Consider the following 22,125-nt stretch of genomic DNA (forward strand, 5'->3'; position numbering starts at 1 on the left):
TTAAGGACAGCAACATCAGAGATTGGAAGCTAGGGAGTTTCAGGTCTGTGGTTGTATTATAGGTTCTAGAAAGTCTGAATACCTTTGCAAGAAGTATTTCAGAATCCCACTAAAATCCAGTACGAATGCCGCATAGATCTGCATTGTACAGTTAGTATACTGTTTGTCCGTTGAATCAAACACGCCTTATAAAGCATTTCTAAAACAGGAGAGATCGTTAGGGAATGCGTCTTCCTGTAAAAATAAAATGACTTCAAGGGCACTATAAGCAGAGGTGTGAAAGCCTGCTCTACAGAAGAACTATAGCCAGAGATGCCAAAGAGGTCGAGATTTCACCACGTGAGAGAAAGCATCTCAGAAAATGAAGTTGCGGCCGTTTCCACGCGTTATAAAACCACTAGGTCAAACAACAAGAGCTGAAGAGCCGCTGTTGAGAGCAACGCGGCCAAGCGCTCTAAGGAGCTGACTTAAACCTCCAGTCTCTTCAGGAGCATCTGTTGGAGTGACACTGCTACAGCATATCTCCTTGTTAAGTATCCCTTTTATTGTTGTTGCTGCCTCCAGGCGATGTAAACCAGATTCAGAAAAAAATAATTTGAACAACATTATTCCCATGTTTGCTCGAAGGCGCGGTGGCCAAGTGGTAAGGCGTCGGTCTCGTAAATCAAAGATCTTGGGTTAAAACCCCACCTGTGCCTGTTTTATTTGTCTCGGCTTTCCTTTAGTTTCAAAGTCTTCAAAAAACTCGCAATGTAGGAGTCTCAATAGTAAGAGAACGTAACTGTCGCCAGTGATTAATATTCTTGCATATCCTGCCTTGTTTTTTAGTCGACAAAGCTTGTTTCTCTTCACACCCATCTCCCGAATGATCGCCTCAGCATTGGGAAGGAACGTGCGCTTGGTACAGCCCCGCACTCCATGGTCTGATCACAAACAGATCGGGTGAGCTGTCAGTCCAGGTTAGAAGTAACGTTCGAAAGCACTAAATGACTTAGGAACGAGAAGACCGTGTTTTTTTAAACGAGTAAACGATAAAATAATATACTGCCTGCAAGACTATGTCAAGTTCAAGTTTATTGTCATTATACTTATACACAGGTATATGGTATAACGAAATGCTATTTAGCTAGCTCTCGGACATAAGTAGTACAAAAAAAAAACAACAACACAACAACAATACAATTGTAATACAAAAGAAAGACAGAGACAACAGCCGATGTGCAAAAAACAACAACAGGCAGTGTGCAAAACAACAAAAAGGTAACAGGTGATGTGCAAAAACATGCATCAAAAGAATGAAATAAAGGGATAGAAATTATGGGGAGTGAGCTTTTGACATATATGGTAGAGGTAGATTTTCAATGTGTGTTTGGGTTTTTGGTAAGAAAGAAGGCACTGTGAGGTTCAGATCATAGGTGAGAGTGAGAGAGGCTGGGAGTTTAATAGTTTGATAGTGCGGGGGTAAAAACTGTTTCTGAGTCTGGTAGTCCGGACCCGAATGCTCCAGTACCGTTTTCCATGTCATGCTAAACGCCACAAATTGTTTTCGTCCAGTTGTATCAATCGTCCTAAAGCTACGGAAAATCGGATGCAACTGGTACAATCAGCACCCATTTCTTCAGGATAGTCGAGCGGTTTAAAACAGCGAATTCACAACTTCGTGTCTTTTAAGCTTTGTGTTTCGCTGTCCAAATAGAGGCACGGGTTCAAATCCCACTCCCGACAGTCAGGCGTTTTACCCTGTCTTTTTTACCTGCCTTTACACTGTTTCAGTCTTGTTGTGCTCGCTGACAATCACAGTACGAGGAAAACGGAGAATCTACTTAGCAAAAACATAACGGACAGAAAAAAGCTTCGTAAACACGTGAATGTGATTAGCAGCAGTAAGGCAGTTAGGTGTCCATTCAAATGTTTAAGGCTGATTTATAAAAGCAGCAGAAGAAAGGTGCAGCCTTTGTGAGAATTCGCGGGTTTTTATGCTGCTTGGACTTCTTTCAAGCCTATGAAGTGACCCCCGTTTTATTTTCATTTTGAAACTTCAAACCGAATAACAAAAAGGTTTCATGTGTGTCAACATTCCGTTGCAAATACCGTTTCCACGATGTATTCAACGACGGGAATGAAATATTTTAGTGCTGGCTCAAATGCGAGGAATTTCCGAAAAGCCTGGAAAAGCAACGCTTGCAGTAAATGACAAATTTAAAGCGTATAGTCAGTATGAACAGAACAACGCAATGCTCTGTAAAAACGAATTGAAGCCGCAATTACTCTTTTATCTCGGGCAGTTCATTCCGATACGATGTTTCCGCAGAATAAATGAAATGCCGAACTCCAAACATGTTGTTGCCATTATTGTTACTCCTGCTGCTGTAGTTTTAAGCTTTAATCAGTGGGTATGTAATGTTGTAAAGGGGCTGGACTACTTTGTTCATTCCAAATTCCATTATGTGAATTTATGCTTTTTTAATATAAGCATTAACAATACAATGCGTGCTCAAAAACCATTACTTATTAGCTTAAGAAGCGGCAGTGTTTTGACAAAGTGTTGTATTCGAACAGTAAATGCTGAAGTGTTTAATACTTACTTGTGAGCAGATCTCCCTCGATTTAGACAAACTCTTGTTTGGCCGATGATTTCAGATGAAAATCTCAATCAAGTGGAAAGAAAGCTGAATTACGCAAAGGTCATAGAAGGCACTGGGTATCACTGTTACGCCATCAGGTCATGCTAGGAGGATTGGGGGGATCAAATTGACACAGAGGGACCCAATGTGGGGGCTGAACCCACAGTTCTGAGATTAAGAGATTCATGCTCTATTGACTGCGCCTATATAACTCTTGTGCTACAGCAGTAATGTTTCTTGGTGTGGATGGACATGACATAATAGGCTGACAGCAGGAACACGTGGCCCACAGGCAGTGACAGTATCGCTATCACATTTGGCTGCAGTATATTGTGTTGAGAGCAGCAATAACTTTCCTGCAGAGATGGGAGTGCCTTTAACACAGCTCTTTCAATCGGACAGAGTAACAGGAACGGACCAAAAGTTTCTGCTGTGGATCCATCTCCACGTGGGGGAAAGAGACAGTAAAATAGCGATGAAGAAACAGAAATAATTGTGCTCTCTGCAAAGTAGGAAAGAGGTGGTCAGACACATAAAACAGCTTGGTGATAATTTGCAGCGACAGTTTTATGTTATTTAGTACAAGGATTTCTCTTCATGTGACTTAAGATGTGTAATTTGTATGTTGGTTGTATGTGTCTTTAGCTACTGAAAGCAACTTTCGAGTTGAGATAATCTTAGGTATCTGATGGAGATAAATTAACATCAAACGAAGAAGTAAAGGTTTACTTCGAGTCATAATCAAATAAGGCTCCACAGCTAAAACATTGTGTTTCCTTCTCTTTTCAGCATGGAATAAACCTTGACTTTTTCCTTTGAAGCCCATGCATGCTGACGCAGCTCCCTACTTAAATTACCATCAGCTGTGTACCTCCAGCTGACCTGTACACAAATATGACGAGAGGAGCACTGAAGACTTGAAAAAGCTCTCGCATTAGACTCTTTTGTGTTTGTGCTTTTGTGTTTTTGTTGTTCCCCAGATTTGTTTTTAATGTTTTGTTTTCTTTTTCTTTTGAAGTTGTTGCATTTGTTTTTTTTTCATAGTTGTTAGACTACTACAGGGATTTACCTAGGTTCCTGGAAGACTTCACGTTTTGTGTTTGTTGTGTTTTCGGGTTACAACATTTTTTTTTTTCTATTGATAGGACCCCACGCATTACTGTGGGACTAGTTAACTTTAGTTCTTACATTGTACCTGAAATTACCACATAAACTACTACTCTGTTTCCCTTTTTTTAAAAGGCACAAGTGAAGTCTGTTTTTCCTTGCTGTTGATTGGTAGCTACAATGGGTCAATTGCAATAAACTCCGCTGAAATTTGTCAGCAGCTCTGTACTAAACCTGTTCTCAATTGCATCAAACCTAAAATAACAGCTGCTGCCCATTAGATGTTACTGCATTAGGAGTCTAGCTTAAACCACCTCTTCATAGGTTTTAAGCAACTCAGTAGCAGACTAAGCAGAACAATTGATCACATTAGAACTGTCTTGAATGTAATGGAAATAATGTACTCATTAAGTAACAAGCTTATGCACCACTTGCTTGAAAATTATTTTTATATTTAACTAAAATTGCTTTCCAGATACCACAAGTATTGACAATGAATGTTATCAATACTCATTTTTATTAATAAAAGTGTTATTTACTAATAATTAAGTTCCATGTATATCTTTATTAGTAGCTGTATTACAAGTAATGCATATATCGTCTTTATTATAGTTAGTTTTCAGTTATCCTGGGGAGGGAAGAGAATGGAAATTAAGGAAATACAAATTTAAAGGGCTTAAGTCTTCAATGTGTTCTGTAATAGCTGTGTGTTGTCATATCTGTCATATCTGGGTGTTAATTTAGTATATTTGATGTATTATTTATTGTGATTTGACACTACACTTGTATTTGACACTACACTACACTTTTCAGGAGAAAGCAGTACGATTTTTTTTTAACTTGAGGGTACAGAAATTGTATTGTACGGCCAAATGTAAGGTTACGTTAAGAAACCCTTATTGTTACCTTTTGCAATGTTATTTATTTAAGACAGTTCTTCAGAATAGTGTCCCTTATGTATCTGTGACTGTGGTCCAACAATAACGGTGGTAAAATAGCCGGAATGTGCGGGAAGAAGATGGAGATGGAACAGGAGGCTTATTCAGTCGATAGAAAGGTTGTGTAGGACTGAACACACTGTGGTTATGGTATTGGGTTTAAGAGCATTACGATCCTACAGTCTCCTGATCCGTAATCAGATGCATTATCCAATGCGTCACTGGAACCTTGTACCGCATTCCTCAAGTGCACCACTGTGAGCCTGCGCCGCTACAATAATACATCGCCCCAGTCCAAATTTTCTCAATTAGGTGCAGGTTTTCTATGTGTATTTAGTTAATAAGTCTTTCATTTTGTCTGTTTTAAAAATTGCATCTCTTTAAAACGCTGAAATTCACACATGAGGGAATTCAAATGAAAGAAATCACAGAAAAGATATCGCGCTTAAAAAGAAATCTAGAGTGGAGACGCTGGTGATAGAAAACAGAGCTTCATACGATGCATGAGATGCTTTACCTCTGAACTAAACTTGGCTCTTTAATCGTGTTAGGAAAAGTGAATAGTCAACAGTGTACATTTTAAAAATCAAAGCAAGACAATGAGACACGAAGAGAATTCGGAACAGGAGCCTCTCCTTCATTGTTTAACGAGCTTTTGATGAACGCCTAAGTGAAAGACAAATTCACTATTTTCACTTTGTGATTAAAAAACACTTTTATCACACATTAAGCACTCCTGATGGCGTCGAATAGTTCTCTTTTCTACCCTCATCATTTGAGGATCCCCAGCTAAAGTATCTTTTTAAACTACAACAAAATTGCAATATTTTGAATAATATTTAAGTTTACATAGTCACATTCCCGGTGATATTGACTTAGGCGCTCAATTAGTAACTTCTTGTAGTTTGACTTGTGCCAAAAGTTTGAAATCTGTGCAACTATCAGGATGCTTAAGGACATCCAAAGAAACCCCATCACATTTAGGGGAGACGGTGTTGAGGTCGGATTATTTTGAAATGCGTCTCTGGGGACTTTTGATTTACCAATGTTATGTTTAACTGAAGGATACGCTGACTGACTGTGCCATAGAAACTAACGCACGTCACCTTTTTTCTACATTCACAGGTTTTTGGCTAAAGACAAAAAAATCGTTTTCGTTTCCTTGCCAGCTGGCAGCAATTCCTCTGCACTGACAAAACAGATGAGTATTTTATCTTTCGCAATTTGTATGGATTTTTTTAAAAATAAGTTGTTCCAAAAATTAAATGAACACTTCCATTAAATTTAATGTAGAAGCATGTTGCTGTCCATAATGATAAAATGTGCGGCAAGACAGGAACCAGTGGGATTCAAACCCATGGTCTTCTGCTTACTAGGCAGGTGCTTTAACCAACTAAGCCACAGCATTCTCTTACCTTACTGTTAATCCCACATCAGCAGGGTCAGCTTGTCGGCACGCCTGTCTCCATTTGGTGGTTTGAGCTGACGCTGCCATGACGTTCCCATTAAATGCGACCGAGAATACTCCAACCGGCGCGCCGCTTCGCCTGCTGTCGGAGAACTAAGCCATGGCACTGGCATCAGATTTCCCTTTAACAGCCACTTGGACACATCTCAATTGCTCTGAGACACCTGCATTCAGTGTGCGCTGAGCCTGCTCGCTGAGCAAGTGACGAGAAATGGCTTATGTCCAAGGAGCTCAATTTGCTTTTTATGTCCACTACAGCCGGCACTGAAGCGCAGCACAGGCTCTGTGGTTTGACATCTCCCAAGGTAAATGTTGAAATTGTAGGTGGAAGAGGAAAATTACCCTTGAGTATTGGGAAAGAAGCCAACTCATGTCCGGAGGGGGGCAAAATGCGTACGGAGGTGGCCTAGTGGTTAAGGCAATAACCTCTTAATACATTATACTCTGCACAAAAAGGTTCGAACCCCACCCTCTTCAAGAAAGGGCTTTGACATATTTTGACCTTTTTAAACTTGGTGTGCTTTTGTTTCGTTTGTTCGCTCCTTTCTACAGCAGTAATATTTCTATAGGTGTATGATCATGGTAGGCTGACAGCAGGAACATGTGGCCCACAAGCAGTGACAATATCAGAGGTGTCTGCAGTGTGTTGCTTTGTGAGCATCGATAAAATAACTTGACATGGAAGCAGGTGTGCCTGCATTAATACAGCTCCATCGAGAGGAAAAAAGTAACACAAGAACCAACTTAAATTCAACAGCACGTTTCTGCAGCTGAAAACGGAACCTACTCCACGTGATGATTGAGCTCACAACCTTGGTATGACTCCACTACAAAAGCACCACAACCTGACCAATTGCGCTACTGGAGCAGCACAGCACAGTAGCACATTTTTCTCAGTGCACTCAAACAGTGCTTCTTCCCTAACCTACCAGCTTCAAGACTTTTTTAAATTGATCAAAGATTCATTGGAAAAGGTTTGTCGATGGGTCAGGTGGGAATCACACCCGTATTCACTGCTTGCAAGGCAGCTATGTTCATCATTATACCCAGGACTGGCGCCAGGGGAATGATCTGTAGGGGGGGTCTGAAATCCTGAGGGGGGCAGTGATATTTCGGTTTAAACGGAGCCGTTGCAACCATCCAAGTGAATTCCTGCAAGCATGCCACTGATTAGTATTTCATGTTAGAAGATAACGACAAGCAATCTGGTATTTAGTGATGAAGAACAGTTCCACGTTCATCAGAACTCAAGTGATTATTTTTGCCTGGAGCATCAACCATATGTGTTCATTTTTGCAACAAGATCAACGGTAACGAGGATCTGAATCATTAAGAAATCATTGTAAAACCAACAGAAAGTACAAACTTCTATAACTACAGTCCTAGTTATATAACGATTGTAAGTATAAGGATAAACTACTGCAAGCCATTGGTCCACCTGAGCAAATAAGGTCATAATAATGTTGACACCCCAAAACATAGACACTATGTAACGTGCTGTTCCTGGATGGATAGCCCTCCTGCACATCAAACAGTCTGATGTAGTAACTGTGAATTCGGGGTTAGTATAGTTATCTGACTATTGACAAAGTACAACTATTTTTTTATGGCACAAGTTAAGTAAGTGAAAGTGTTCAAAAACTTTTTGTCCAAACCTTTTATCCAAAACTGAGGGGGGTGGGACTGTTCAGTTGAGGGGGCGATTTTGGCATGCCAGTAATATTTTCACAAAACGTCCAAGAGTTACGAAAACACTTACTTTGTGTATAAAGTACATTGTGTACACACTGTAAGTTCACAACGCGAGAAATACTGCTCAATATGGGATCCTGTCCAGGAATATCAGGGCTGTAAGGGGGTCAGATCTATAAATGTAGTAAACACATTAGTGGAGACAGTGTGTCTGCTCTCTGTATGAGAGCTGGACAGGAAGAATAATCTGTGGTCTGGGAAGAAGAGACCCTCGTTGGAAGAGCGGCGCTTCTCACAGGAGAGAATGAAAAAAAAATTTTTTCAGGGACGCTGATTTTTCTCCTTGGGGGAATTAAAAGCACTTATGGGGCGTGACCTCGTGGTGCAACAGTAGTGCATCTGCTACCCCATCAGAAAGTTGTTTGTTCAAATCATGTTGAGATCGGCTGATGTATGTTCAGGTTCAGCTGGTGCCGAACCCAGAAATTACACCATGCAGTCCAGTTTTATCTGTACACCACATAGATAATCTAAATGAAATAACAGAGCAGTACAGAACACGCATTCAAGAAATTACACAGCAAGTCATTTTGAACACGACAAGAGAAAGGGCACACTGCACATCCGTGAAACATCACGTCCGACTTTAGAGACAGTTACATCACAGAATGGAAGTTTCAGGCCCCTTTTTCATTACAGGTTCAAACTAACTTGAAAGTTACAGAGTTTCAGGTCACTTTTGTATTGTAAAAGTGTCTGAAGCCTGTAAATATAATTTGCCCTTTTTTAAATTGTGGATGAAATCCAATCCCATGTACCAAGACCTTACAGCATATTCATGTTAATTAAAATGACAAATGCTATTGGCCATTAGCTGGTGCTTTTTGTAACGATTTGCTATTTCATGCTGGAAAGAAGGAAACCTGACCAACGTTTGCTTTCAGGTGCGGTTCATTCACATAATGGACATCTATTTCTGAGGAGCCTGATTTAAAATGATTTAAAATCACACAAGAAGTCGAACCTACAATCTCATGATGCAAAATCAGACGCGTTATCCATTAAACCACTGGCCAATCATGTAACTGAATTGCACCATGGTGAGTTCAGCGTTGCAACTAGTAATACACCATCCCATCTAAAATTTCTAAGTGAGGAACGTGTTTTCTACATTTTTATCAGTTTTAAAATATCATCTCTTTAATACAGACAAAGGGTTTGTGTGTCACTTTGAAATTCTGATTTATTTAGAATTAAAGAAAAATATGTTTTCTTCAACAACGCAGTGAAATTATGACATCTTCACTCTACTTCTCTCTTGTAGTAAAGCAGACCTTGCAGTGTGAGCATTTGCTACAGTTAATTAGGTCATATATCATGTTAAATCACTTCTTCAAAACCAAACATTTCCTGGTGCACGTTTTCTCCATGAAAAAAATACATTTTCCCCTTACATGCTTTCTCGTTTTTTTTCCATCAGAGTACAGAAAGAAGAAAAAAGGGAAAAGCAGTGTCGCAAAAGAACTCCGTCACCCTTGGGAGATGTCAAGCTCATCGGATATGAAAAGTGCCCACTAAAAGCAATTTCTCTTCATTTATCTTAGCTTCAGGGCTGCTATTATGTGTGAGGAGGCAACTAGCTCAGCCAGCAGACTCAGCGCTTACTGAATACAGGTATGTTTTGAGTGTCATGCTGATCGTCTTATAAATGCAAAAGAAACTTTTAAAGCTGATAAAGTAATTTGCATGTGGCTACAACAGCCCTGGAAGAGAGATTTTATCAGTTGCACATAATCAGTATTTTTTACTTTTTGTGCAGCACTGGAAATATATTTTTTACGTTTTCTTAAGAAGATCTCATGAAGTATTGCCAGGACCTACCTTCAGCACTCAATAGCGATATTAATGGAGTAGAAATGTAAGATAAATTGATGATCTGAGCTAAAATAGTCCTTACGCGCCTCCCGTAACAGTGTTCGTATTCATAGCAAGTGATATTCTTTTTCAACCCCAAACGTTGCTATTGCATTAAGCTTTGTGCGACCGTTAGAGGTTTCGGTAGCTTCTGGAAAGCGCACTTTTCCAAACTGAAACCTATAAGAACATTATTCAAGGTATACCATGTCCTGGAATATTTCATCGGGACTAGGATTAATTTCAATGGAAAGAACTTCAAGATTTAACTGAAATATTAAAAGAGTAGGAATGCATTTAAAATAGAAAAAATCAGTTCAGATGATATTTAATTTTTGAGAAATGGGCACATACTGTACATCAGCTCAGTGAGCAGTGCGAGGTGCTCTCCTGGAGATGATGTTAAATTAGTTAAAATCATGTGATAGTTGAAAAAGCTTAATACTTAGTGAAACAGCCAGCACAAATGGTTGCGTTTGTGATTATGTCACTTCTCTACTATAGCAGCGTCGATAAAAGACCCTCTGAAAGCAGTAAAGCACTGCACAACTGAATTCGTTGCTATTTGGAGAAATCCACAAACTCGTGTTTTTCATGTGCTTTAAAAGACAGCCATACTCACCGACAAAATAACGACACTGCAGCTGATTTTTTCCGAAGCACAGTTGACCTTTCTGAGCCAAATGATGAAGCTCACCCAGTGAATACTATAGCAGAAGGTGGAAGAAAGTGAGACTTTGTAACTACTGCAACCACAGGAACAACTGCAAGAAGCAGAATCAATTTCCCATCGAATGGTGGTATTGTCTGAGGTACGAGATCTGAACGTGTGCAGAGAATCCCACAATCTCTTCAAAACTTGGACAAAGTATTTCTGATGGAGCGCTGTGCGCAAAGATTGAATAAGCTTTGCTCCTGCCGATGATTCTGCGTGAAAAAGCACAGCATTCAAGTTTCACAGACAAATGCACCATGCCTACAAAACCAATTTTAAAAACAATTGCGGCACACTACGACTCACACTGACTCAAAAGTGATCACGGCAGATGTTGTTCCCTGCATAATGCTGAAGGGATCAAAGAGCATTGCTGTTGGGAACACAAAATGAGGCTTTTTCATGCCTTGATGTTAAGCTGACAAAGACTATCTTGAAACATCTAGTTCAGTCTCTCGACAGACTGTCAAGCAAAGCTTTTACCCATTGAAGTCGCAATAGAAGGAAGGTCTTAACCCACCAACACTTAGCAGCGGCAAGATTCAAACCTAACCCAGCGAAGAAAATGGAGCACAAACCCAGCACATAGACCACCCAGCCACACTCCCAACACCTTACTCTTTTGGAGAACGTCGGGTGGGTTCAGCTCTTGTTGTGCGACGCGTGGAAATGACTGCATCTTCGTTTTCCGAGATGTTTCCTATCACATCTTTGTCAGCTCTGAATATAGTGCTTCTTTGGAGCAGGCTCCAGACCTTTTATTTTATTTATAAAGGAGGGCGCATTCAGGAACATGTAATTCCTGTTTTAGAAATGCTTTGGGCGGTGTGTTTTATATAATGCACAAACAGTATTCTGATTGTATACTGTAGACCTGTGTAGCAATCATACAGGATGTGACTGGGATTCTGAAATGTTTCTTGAAAAGGTATTCAGGGCTGCTTGAATCTATAATAAAAAAGTGACCCGAAACTTCCAACCTTCCAATAACTGATGTCGCTCTCTCTCCCTAAACCTGTACGTGATGTTTTGCAGATGTGCAATGTGCCTTTACTCCTGTATTAAAAACGACCTCTGTTGTTGGGCGGAGTTGAAGGAGAACTAACTGCATAGAAAAAGTACGTAACAATAAAATATTTCTGCGCGTGAAACACATCAATCGTTCAGCATTTCTAAAATGTTTAATTGAATTGACAAAGAAATCCTCTCCTTAAACTTCGAAAAGGATTATCTGTTGAGCCAGCAGACGAAACACTGCAGGTGCCTGTTTCTCACAGGTGTTTGAAGTTGTGGATAACATTTAGCAGGTTTGTCACCGTTGCTTAGCTGGTTAAGATGCCTCACTAAAAACCAGGAGACCCTGGGTGCGAATCCCAGCAGTATCTCTTCGTAGACAACAGGTCACTCATTGTCAATATTTATGGAGCTTAATTTAAAGACAACAGGAGAAGCATGAGTTACAGCTTTCTGTAGCTGTTTTATATCGCAATGGTGAGTGCATTGGACTTCTAGGCCTTGATTGAATGAAGTCATTCAAAGGTTGTGGGTTCGAGTCCCACCAGAGTCATGTATCATTTTGATTCAACCTTTCAAAATCCTCTAGGGATTGGTGTTGATCAAGTCAAATAAAGGACTTCTTAAGAGTCCACAGTTGAAAATGAACCAGCAGCCACAAGAAAGAAATTAGCAGCGGACTGTGATCACATTACTCCTGTCCTGGAGTCCTTGCACTGGCTTCCTGTCAACTTCAAAATCCTCATGTTCACCTATAAGGCTCCCCATGGCTTGGCACCTCAGTACCTGTCTGGGTTATCGCCCTACTCCCCACCTCACAACCTTCGCTCTTCTAATTCTGGTCTCCTATCTGTTCCCCCGTCCATCTACACTCTATGGGTGACAGGGCCTTCTCCTGTTTTACCCCAAAGCTCTGGATCTTTATCACCGAGGATATCAGAGAGTCACCTTCTCTAAACTCCTTCAAATCCAGACTCAAAACCCTCTTCTTTAGAAGAGCCTTTAATGAACTATTCTTTACCCCTCTGTTCCTACTGTATTTAATACCACCATCTATTGTCTCCTCTAACTGTGTATTCTCATCCTGCTTATCTTTTGTATTTTTTTAACTTTATTGTTGTGATTCTGTAAAGCGCTTTGAAAAGCCAGCTTTAAAGGTGCTATATAAAGTAAAGATTATTATTATTAATAATGAACAGTGCATTTAACATTGAGCACATGCGGTCCTTCTTTGCAAAGGATTGCAAAGGTTGGGAATTAGCTTTTCACTCGTGTTGTTGAAGACCATATCCTGGCTTTGTTGCAGGAAATGTCTGGATGCCATCACCAGATCAAGGAGAGGATCATGGTTTTGGGAAGTCTTCTTGATGCCTGACACTGTGTGTTTCCTGGTTGTAACAGGTGTCATTCTGGACCTAAACAACAGAGAACACCGTTGAAATTGCTGAACTGCCTAGCGGACACTTTGTCGCCTTCTTCTGACCTGCACTTAATGCGATTCTCTGAAAACGTGGCACATTATATCTGTGCTACCTTTATGGAGGGTGAGCACACTCATAATAATAATAGATTCGATCACAAGCATCTAAAAATGAGCATGAGAAAATGACATCACGCTATAAGGCTGAATGGCACAAATTCTCCTGTTCCTTCTGCAGCAAATGTGTGTTTTTTGCTTCTTAACACTGAGATAGTTGGAGATATTTGGCAGCAGTGGGATTCCAACTCACACCCCCAAAGAGACTAGAGCTTTAATCCAGCTCTAAATTAAAAACTGGGTGACTTGTAAGGGCTGGTAGGAAAGGAAAGGAATAAATGCTTCTTTTTTGGACTAATTCTTTATCTACTAAAAGAAGGAAAGATATATTTGATTATTATTTTTTCACCAGTTGTTTTGATCAAATTATTGTAAATAAGTGCCATATTAAGGTATAATATGTACATGAACGTCATGTCTGTGTCGATTATGGCAGCTGAGTATCGCTGGAGGACAGTTCATCATGAGTGGGTAAGCCTGCATAATGAGGGAGAAGAGATTGGCCTCTCTAACAGTGTCCAGTGACACTAACCTTCTGTCCTACTGTTCTCTGCTAATGTAGAGGGTGAATGTTTATTTAGGTGAATGTAAGGTTTCATTCTTGTAAAATATTTCCAAGCCCTTTTTTTGTTGCTGAAAATTAATCTTGTGCATTTGAATGAATTCCGATATTGTCACCTAATTCTATACATTGTTTCATCAGACTAGAACATTTAGAGGAGCTCAATTGCATTTATGAATTGCATAGTGATAGTATTTCTTTCTGTTTAAATACTTCAGTCAAAAATGTAAAGAAGGTGCTCCTGTTTTCACCATTATAAGAACTGTGATGCACCAGTAATATTTACTCTTATAAAAGTATTGTAATTGTATTGTTCTGTTCTGTAACAATCTTGAGTGACACAAACCTTCTGTTTTACTGCACTACACTTCTCCAGAGGCCAGTTCAGCACACAAGGATCCTCAGTCAAACAAACACTGCAATCGCTTGATAAACGCCATTTCTCATCCTTTCTCTTAGTGTCGGAGCTACTATTTTATGCAACGGAGGCGACGTGACAATGAAATCTTAAAGAGAGTCTTCATGAAGGTGTGCGTTGGCAAGCTCTCCACTGGCAATTGACTGGGCTTGTGAAGAAATCAATCTCATTCAACAACCATACAAATTGCACAGCTTAAGGCACATGAAGTGAAATCTGTGAGCTGATTGACACAAAACAATGTCACTTCACATTATCTGCAAAGTTGTTTTGCTTGTCTGACCACCTCTTCCTACTTTACAGTGAGCACATATATTTCAGTTTCTTTCCCCCATGTGGAGATGTGTCCACTGCCAAAACTGCTGTCTGATTATTTAAATAATCTGTAAAACTGTTACATGACTTCATCTAATTGTAAATGTATAAGACGGTCTATGAGACATTTGTGAGAGTAGCTGAATCCCAGGGCTGGTATGGAATCACACACAGACAGGTCTTCTGTGTGATCTGAGTCCCACTGCTCAGAGCTACAGACTGGTCAAATGGTCACTATTGTAGACACGACCATCGGACCATCGGCTACAAATAATCAATATACTGATCATAGAGTCACTATTGGTGTTTATTACATAAATACTATATATAAATAATAAGATAATTCCACACTCATATGTGTTATAAAACATTTATAAACATTTTGGGAGGCTGACATACAGTAAAGAAAATAATACTGAAGGGCTGGAAGTCCTGGAAAGCGTTAATAGAACCTTTTTGCTTTCGACCTGGATCAGAGCCCACAACTGCCAGATCAGTGACCCCTGAGCCCAGTTCACAGAGAGGAGAACCAGGAGCTCTTTTATGTCTCTAAGAGGGCTGGGAGGAAGGATAAAAAAGGGAAATGTGACATGAGTCAAGGCTGTTCTGTCTGATATTGTTCATGTAGCAGCACTGATTGTCTGAATATCTTCTGGTTCTGGATTGTGAGGATAGAGAGCAGTACGGAGTTGAGATCCTGTCTGAGTGTGAGTCTGAGCTGTGAATCTGACTGAGAAGAGAATAATGATTTTTTATTCTGCCTGAGAATTTTCCTGAGAATTTTTCCTGAGAATTTTTCTTCTTTTCCAAGTGGTGTTACATCTCCTTCAGATACTCTGCACAGACTGCCAGAGTGAGAGAAGAGGAGAGAGAGATGGACAGATAAGAGCACATACAGCAAGAGACATATACGTCTTGATTTACTTTGAAGCAAGTGTTCATTTCTTTTCTGGAACAAGTTGTTTCTGAACTTCAAGAAATTCATACAACTTCTGAAAGATAAAATACAAATCTTGCTTCTCAGGACAGAAGAAATGCTGCAAAAAAAATGCCAGTGATTTGTGAAAAGCAACGGGAATGTGTCCTTGTGCAGCTGTTAAACAAAGGGCAGGTGGGTCAAACGCACTCAGGGATGCGCTTCAGATTGTGATGATGTAAACATAATCTCCGCTTAAAATTGAAGGGATTTCTTCGCAAACCCTCTTGAATGTTGCAGGAAATATTCGTGTTTTACTCGTGTGCAACTACAACAAGTAAACAATTAAGTACCTAAGTCAATGTCCAAGAAAACCATCTTCACGTGTGGAATTTTTCTTTAACTGGCTGTTGGGAGAATTCATTTATACACCCGTTGTATCCTTAGCAAAAATATTTTAAAATTAGAACACAGATTTGTTGGAGAACTTGACAATCCTTGACAATCATTATTAATCATTATTAATTAACATTATACAAATGTGCGTTGATATTTTTAATATGTACCTTAATTGTAATATATATATATACATAATTGCTTTGATATGGATGTTCATTTGAAGGAATTGAGGAAACTATGAAGGATCGCAGAACAACCAAAGATACACTTGGGCATCTGCTATTGGTAAAGATGAAAGAGTACCTTAAGTGTAAAGCTTGCATACACACGAGAGAAAAAATCAGTTTTAATGCACTTCATTAAACTGCTGGTGTGCTTATCAATCGTGCATAAAGCGTACATAGCAGAGGATGGTTTCGATCCATCGACCTATGGGTTATGAGGCCAGCACGCTTCCGCTGCGCCACTTTGCTGACAGCTGTCATATGGCGATTCAACACAACTGCTCTATCTTTGCTTTCTAAAAGTGCGCCCGAGATGAAAAGTCTAAACGGTAAATGCAGACGTCACTTTGAGCACTTGGTCTTTTATAGTACAAAACATCACCCGCTGCTCTACATGGGCGTGTCTTCAATATCGTTGAGAACCAAACCTTCTGCTTTCCGAGGCAACTGATTCTTTCGTCGTTAATTCCCAAATCTTCAATGAGAATCAGTGAAACGAAAATCAAACACATGTACACACTCGCGTCCTAACCTGAAAGAAAAATCTACACCCACTTTATAATACTGAAAATGATTCAGGAAGTACAGCAAAGTTCTAAAACCAGCGAATGCATCTGCATACATAAAATGTCAATTTTTCAAAAGTAACATCTTCAGCTTTGAAAGATTGTCATCCATATATTTTCGTTTTTCTCTTTTTTTACATAACACGCTTTCGAGAAACAAACTGTCTTTTAATTAAGGCTTCATTAGAAAATGTGTATCTTGGTTTGCTAAGTTAAAATCGGCACATCCCAGTGGGCAAAAGATATAGAATATACGACTATTAAACGCATACCTTAGACGTGTAAATGTGCTCCGTAACTGGTCTAGAATGAAATTCTAATATACGTATATCGTTATACGTCAATTAGACATCTATGATTATATGTTTATTATACATAAATGGTTGAAGTTCTATTATACGGATAAATTTAGAAGACTATAATACATATATAGTTAAAGGTCTATTATACATCAAAGAAAGATTTTTATAGGTGTAGAAACTAGTAAATAAAGCCAATGATTTATTTTAGAAATGTATTCTTAAAATATACAAATATTCACACATGAAAAATATAGTTCAAATTATAGATTATATACAATATTGTAATCAACAAATGTCTAATCATCATAAAAAACACAACTAGTAAACTTCAGTTACAAATCCTAGTAACATGGCAATATATATATAGTAATGACAAACACAAACTAATTACATGAACGCGCTAATATTTAATTCAAAACCACATTTCGATTCAAATATAAATTTTAAAATTTACAACTTCTTTATTTCCACGAAAATATTATTAATGTAGCACAAACGCTACTTTCTAATAGACAGAAATAAACTGTTTTGTGTCTCATGGTGATCCTCCTCTCCATACTAATGAAATGTTTAATATGATCCCTCGAGAATAAAAAAGGAGTCAATTTCCGACTGGAATGATTGATGCCCCATCAAACATTTTGTAATATCCCTGGAAGTTTATACAGTAGAATCCTGGTTCGTGGCTTAAATTCAAGGTAAACAAGACTAAGGAAACGAATTGGAAACTTGATGTTGAAGTGGGATTTAAATCACCCGGAACATTTCACTACATTGGGCAGTATGTGCCAGAGAGTAATTTTTGATATTCCTTCGATAGCTCAGTTGGTAGCGCGGAGGACTGTAAAGAAATCAGTGGGGTATCCTTAGGTCGTTGGTTCGATTCCGGCTCGAAGGAAGGTGTTTTTTGTGTACTTTAATCAAAGAGTTAAGCTCTTTAAAAAAGGAATCTGTTTCAATCAGACATTGATCAAAAGCTCAATAAACGACGATGTAGAGGTTCCTGTTCCGAATTCAGCCCACGTCTGATTGTCTTGTTTTGGCCAAGATCTGATCTTTGAATTAAGGGACTACACTGTCTGCTTTGTAATCCAAAAATGCATACCAATGTCAAGTTTTTTTGTAGATATAAAGGTGTTCTCTGTTTTCAAAGGATAGGTATTTAATTGGCATAATGATTTGGTATTGATTTTGTATCGTTGTACTATAAAGTTTATGCTTTCTGTGTTTTTATCGTATTGTGAACTTATTTTTTAAACAAATGCTTACAAAGGCAAACACGGCACACATCTGTTTATACCAGTGGTGAATTGTACATTTTTATTAAGTACAAGCTACTGTGCCCTTCTGGGAGTATAACAGGTTCGATATAAAGTGGCAAAAATATAAAAGGGGAAAATACCCCAGACTGCGTGTAAAGCCCTCGTTGTGACTGTTTTAGATTAAAATGGCGTACTGTGCACGAAATGTTGCAGAAACACAGTCTGATATTTTGATAATTATTATTTTAATAATTTGATCAAATTGAGGCCCAGGATCCAAATCTTCAGTTCTGATTTTTTTAAGTGATACCTTTCCTTCCTGTCGTGGAAGTCACACGATATGAGCAATTGTTTTTTTTTACGTTACGATCCAAAGAGCCTCAGACGCACTGTAACCAAACCAGGATGGATTGTGCTGGGAGCCGGACTGAGCTCATTCTCACTCCCTGTGCTAAAAACAGAATTTACTCTTCCCCGAGCATCGTCTACAGCTGCTGGATGGTGTTCTGCGTCTTACTGCTCCGGCAATTACTTTGACGAAAGACAGCTCACTTGGGCGCTTTTAACTTTCTCGCAGCTACGGGCGAGACTGATGCTCGCGATATGAAGGCACCCGCTGGTACACCTTCTCTAACTTTCACAATCGCGACAGACTTCGCTTTTAAAAAAAAAAGTAGATATAACCCTATAAAACCATTAGCTTTCTCAGTTTTTACATTAACCTATTTTCAATCAAAGTTTGATATTTTTTATTGCATTTTACATCATAATAATAATAATAATAATAATAATAATAATCATTATTGCTTACACTTATATAGCGCTGTTCTGGATACTCCACTCAATGCGCTTTACAGGTAATGGGGACTCCCCTCCACCACCACCATTCTTCTGAATGATCACAGAGAGTCAGGACCTCGGTTTTATGTCGTAGCCGAAGGACGGCACCTGTTTACAGTTTAGTGTTCCGTCATTGTACTGGGGTATTAGGACCCACATGGACCGCAGGGTGTGCGCCCAGCGACAAAAACCAGACGTGTGTCAGGCTCGGCTGCGAGCAGGACAATGACGTCACGGGGACAAAGTAGAGGAAATCAAAACGGTTCTATAAAAGACCTGTGTCAGCTGTTGGTTTGCAGTCTGGACTCTAAATCATCTGATCCGATTTTAAATCTCTCTAATACCTGAGCTGCGGCTTCTTCCAAGTATTTATTCGTATACTTATTATGTGTAAGTGTATAAATGAAACCTTTCATATATTGTTCAGTTTAAATCAAAATGCTTTACTAATACAAGAGAGAAGTATAGTACGAAGGATGTGACAAATTTATGATTTCTTGGAACAAAACGGTTTTTATTTGCATTCGAAATGAAGTGGAATTTTAGCGCAACACACAAACCCTTTGTCTTTTTTAGAGAGTGATTTTTAAACAGACATAAATGTAGAAAACGTGTTTTTTTAGCACTACAATAGCAGGGTCAGTGGCGTAATGAATAATGCGTCAGGCCTCGCGTTAGAAAATTATAGGTTGGACTGCCGTCTGCCTTGTTGCGTTTATACCACTTACATTCTTTTATATAAATGAACTGCACCTGAAAGCTATAGAAAACACTTTGGGTAAGTTGTCTGCAGCCTCATGCGAATTTCGACAACTTACCCAAAACACTGCACTATCTGGAGATCAGCTCCAGCTCTGAACTCAATTGCAATGAAAAAACTTGCGTAACAAAACTGGAGAACAGCTGAACTTGTGCTCAGTTCGGTGATGAGGGTTCAGAACTGTCGTTGTTGTAATTAGCACGAACTGCACAGGCTCTGAATCAGACCATGTCAATTAGTCTGATCAGTGTAGGACACGTTAATGTAGAATTATTAATAGGTTTATTAGTTAGTTGTAGAATGTAGAATTATTAATAGGTTTATTAGTTAGTTAGTTCAGGTTTACCCACCTGAACTAATGTAGAATTATTACTTGGTCTGTCTCTTGTTTGTATGTAAATGAATGTCTCTGACAACTTAATGTTAGTTTTATGATGTAGGTCAGGCATTGACATATGCACGAGTATACGACATGTCTCACTCCTGATTCAACTCATGTTCTATAGGAGATTGGCGATTCCTCCTGTTTCTCGTATAACCATATCAGAACAGAAGCCCGTGTTACCCAGCTGTGATTCAAGATCAACTGGCATCTTTATCCCTTTTTTATTCGTGATCATTATTTTCTTTAGTTATGATCAATATTGAACTTTTTCTAAATTAAATGACAATAATCAAACATGCAGGCAGATTTTTTAAAAGTATTCAGAATTGACACGGTGCCCCTTTGGAACAGTCGTCAGAAAATGTGAGAAAATGAAAGTTATGTAAGCTCTCACACAAAGCATTGAAGATTGGAATCTGAGTGTAAAAAAGCTACCCGTCTCCCAATGATAGGCAGGGATACACACCATGACTTAAATAGACTCAGCAAACTTTAACACCTATGATATTATGAGTGCTTTGCACGTGTCGAACTTCAAGAAGGAACTACTACAACAGTTGTGGACATAATTCAATACCACCGGCAAAGTCCAATGCCGGCAATGTCTGAGAAAATAATGTTCACTCATGGAATTTGGTCTTTGAATGGCTGGCGGGAAAATTCATTTATACTCCTGTTGCATCCTCAGCTGAAACATGTTAAAATAACAATGCAGATTTGTTGAAGAACCTGACAAGAATTATTGGGTTAGCACTGTATGTATTCTGGTATATTTACTTTAATTTTAATCTAAATGTAAACATACATGCTGTATAATCTATTGTAATTTTAAAATATGTTAGCTGAGGATGCGAGGGGGGCTATTATACCTTGTGAAACACGCAAGGAAATGTAAAAAAGGCTGGTATTTGAATAAATTTGGCGATCACAAGAAAACCACAATTTATGTGGTATTATCATCAATATCCTTCAAAATCGACGTTCAAATGAAGGATTTGAAGAAACTATGAAAAAAGCAACAGTAGTAGCAAAGGATTTTGATTTTTGCTCTTCAAGTCAGTAAATCGCCGTAGAGTTGCGCCCCTACAAACAGCACAAAGGATGAATCCCACCTCCTTTGTTATTGCCACGTTTGTGCCGGTGAAAGTAGCGTTTGTGCTATTGAAAGCATCTTGGAAAATGAAGGTGCAGTCACTTCCACATGTCATGATATCATTAGATCCGACGACAAGAGCTGAAGCCCCCCAGTCCAAGCCAGCAATGTGAGGAAGATGGGCATGGCGGAAGGTAGCGTGGCCGAGCTGTCTAAGGTAAAGGATTTAGGCTCCAGTCTCTCTGGGAGCGTGGGTTTGAATCCCACCACTGCCAAATGTTAGTGTTTTAAGACATGCAATACGATCAGTAAAAGCTCTTTTTGTTAGTCTGTTGAGAGGCTGCGTGAGGTGTTTAGAAATAGACTTTCTAAAAGACAGGCCGTCAGCTTGACATCAAGGCAAAAAAAATATTTTGTTTTCTCAACAGAAATTCTCTTTGGCACTTTTAGCTTTATGTAGGGAACAACATCTGCCGAGATCACTTTTAATATTGGCTGTGTTAGCGAGCTGCTTTTCCCTTTAAACTTTTACTTCTTCATGCTGAATCATTGGCAGGGGTAAAGCTTATTAAATCTTTTCGCATAGCGCTCCATCAGAAATACTTTCTCCTTGGTCAAAACGGGCACAGAAAGTTTTATAAGGGCAGCCTGTTTTGCACCGTCTAAATAACCGACAGTATGCAAATAAACTTTTTAATAACAGTATTTACAATATAACCCATGTTCAAAAATGCTTTTAGCTTCTTTTAGTCTAAGAAACAGGGGTGTTTTAGCGGATTGTGGTCTTCAATTAGTAAATGCTGAAGTGTTTCCCCGGTCGTGAGCAGATCTGGCTCCATTTAAACAGAATCCTGCTCAGCTCCTGCTTTCACTGCAACTTTTGAATTGAGCCCAAAGCGATAAGCAAGCTGAATTATCAAAGCTCATTAGGTACTAGAGATCACGGTATGTTATCAGGTAAATGCAGTCCCATGTATCCTCCGTAATTTCGAGTAAATACCAAAACACACCATCCGCGACCCACAGCGGGAATAAGCAGGACTTGGTTGTTCAGAGTGTGAGGCAACTATCGCC

The 22,125-nt window shown here is 39.2% G+C and overlaps 1 non-coding gene across 1 annotated transcript; it reads left to right on the plus strand.

Moving 5' to 3' along the window:
• Nucleotides 1-17,521: 17,521 nt before the first annotated feature.
• On the plus strand, nucleotides 17,522-17,609 carry trnay-gua (transfer RNA tyrosine (anticodon GUA)). Its single transcript is given in 2 exon segments — nucleotides 17,522-17,558; nucleotides 17,574-17,609. It is a non-coding gene; the product is annotated as a tRNA-Tyr (tRNA).
• Nucleotides 17,610-22,125: the final 4,516 nt, after the last annotated feature.

The sequence above is a fragment of the Atractosteus spatula genome (genome assembly GCF_055471065.1).
Source record: "Atractosteus spatula isolate fAtrSpa1 chromosome 10 unlocalized genomic scaffold, fAtrSpa1.hap1 SUPER_10_unloc_3, whole genome shotgun sequence".
In the NCBI taxonomy this organism is placed as follows: Eukaryota; Metazoa; Chordata; class Actinopteri; order Semionotiformes; family Lepisosteidae; genus Atractosteus; species Atractosteus spatula.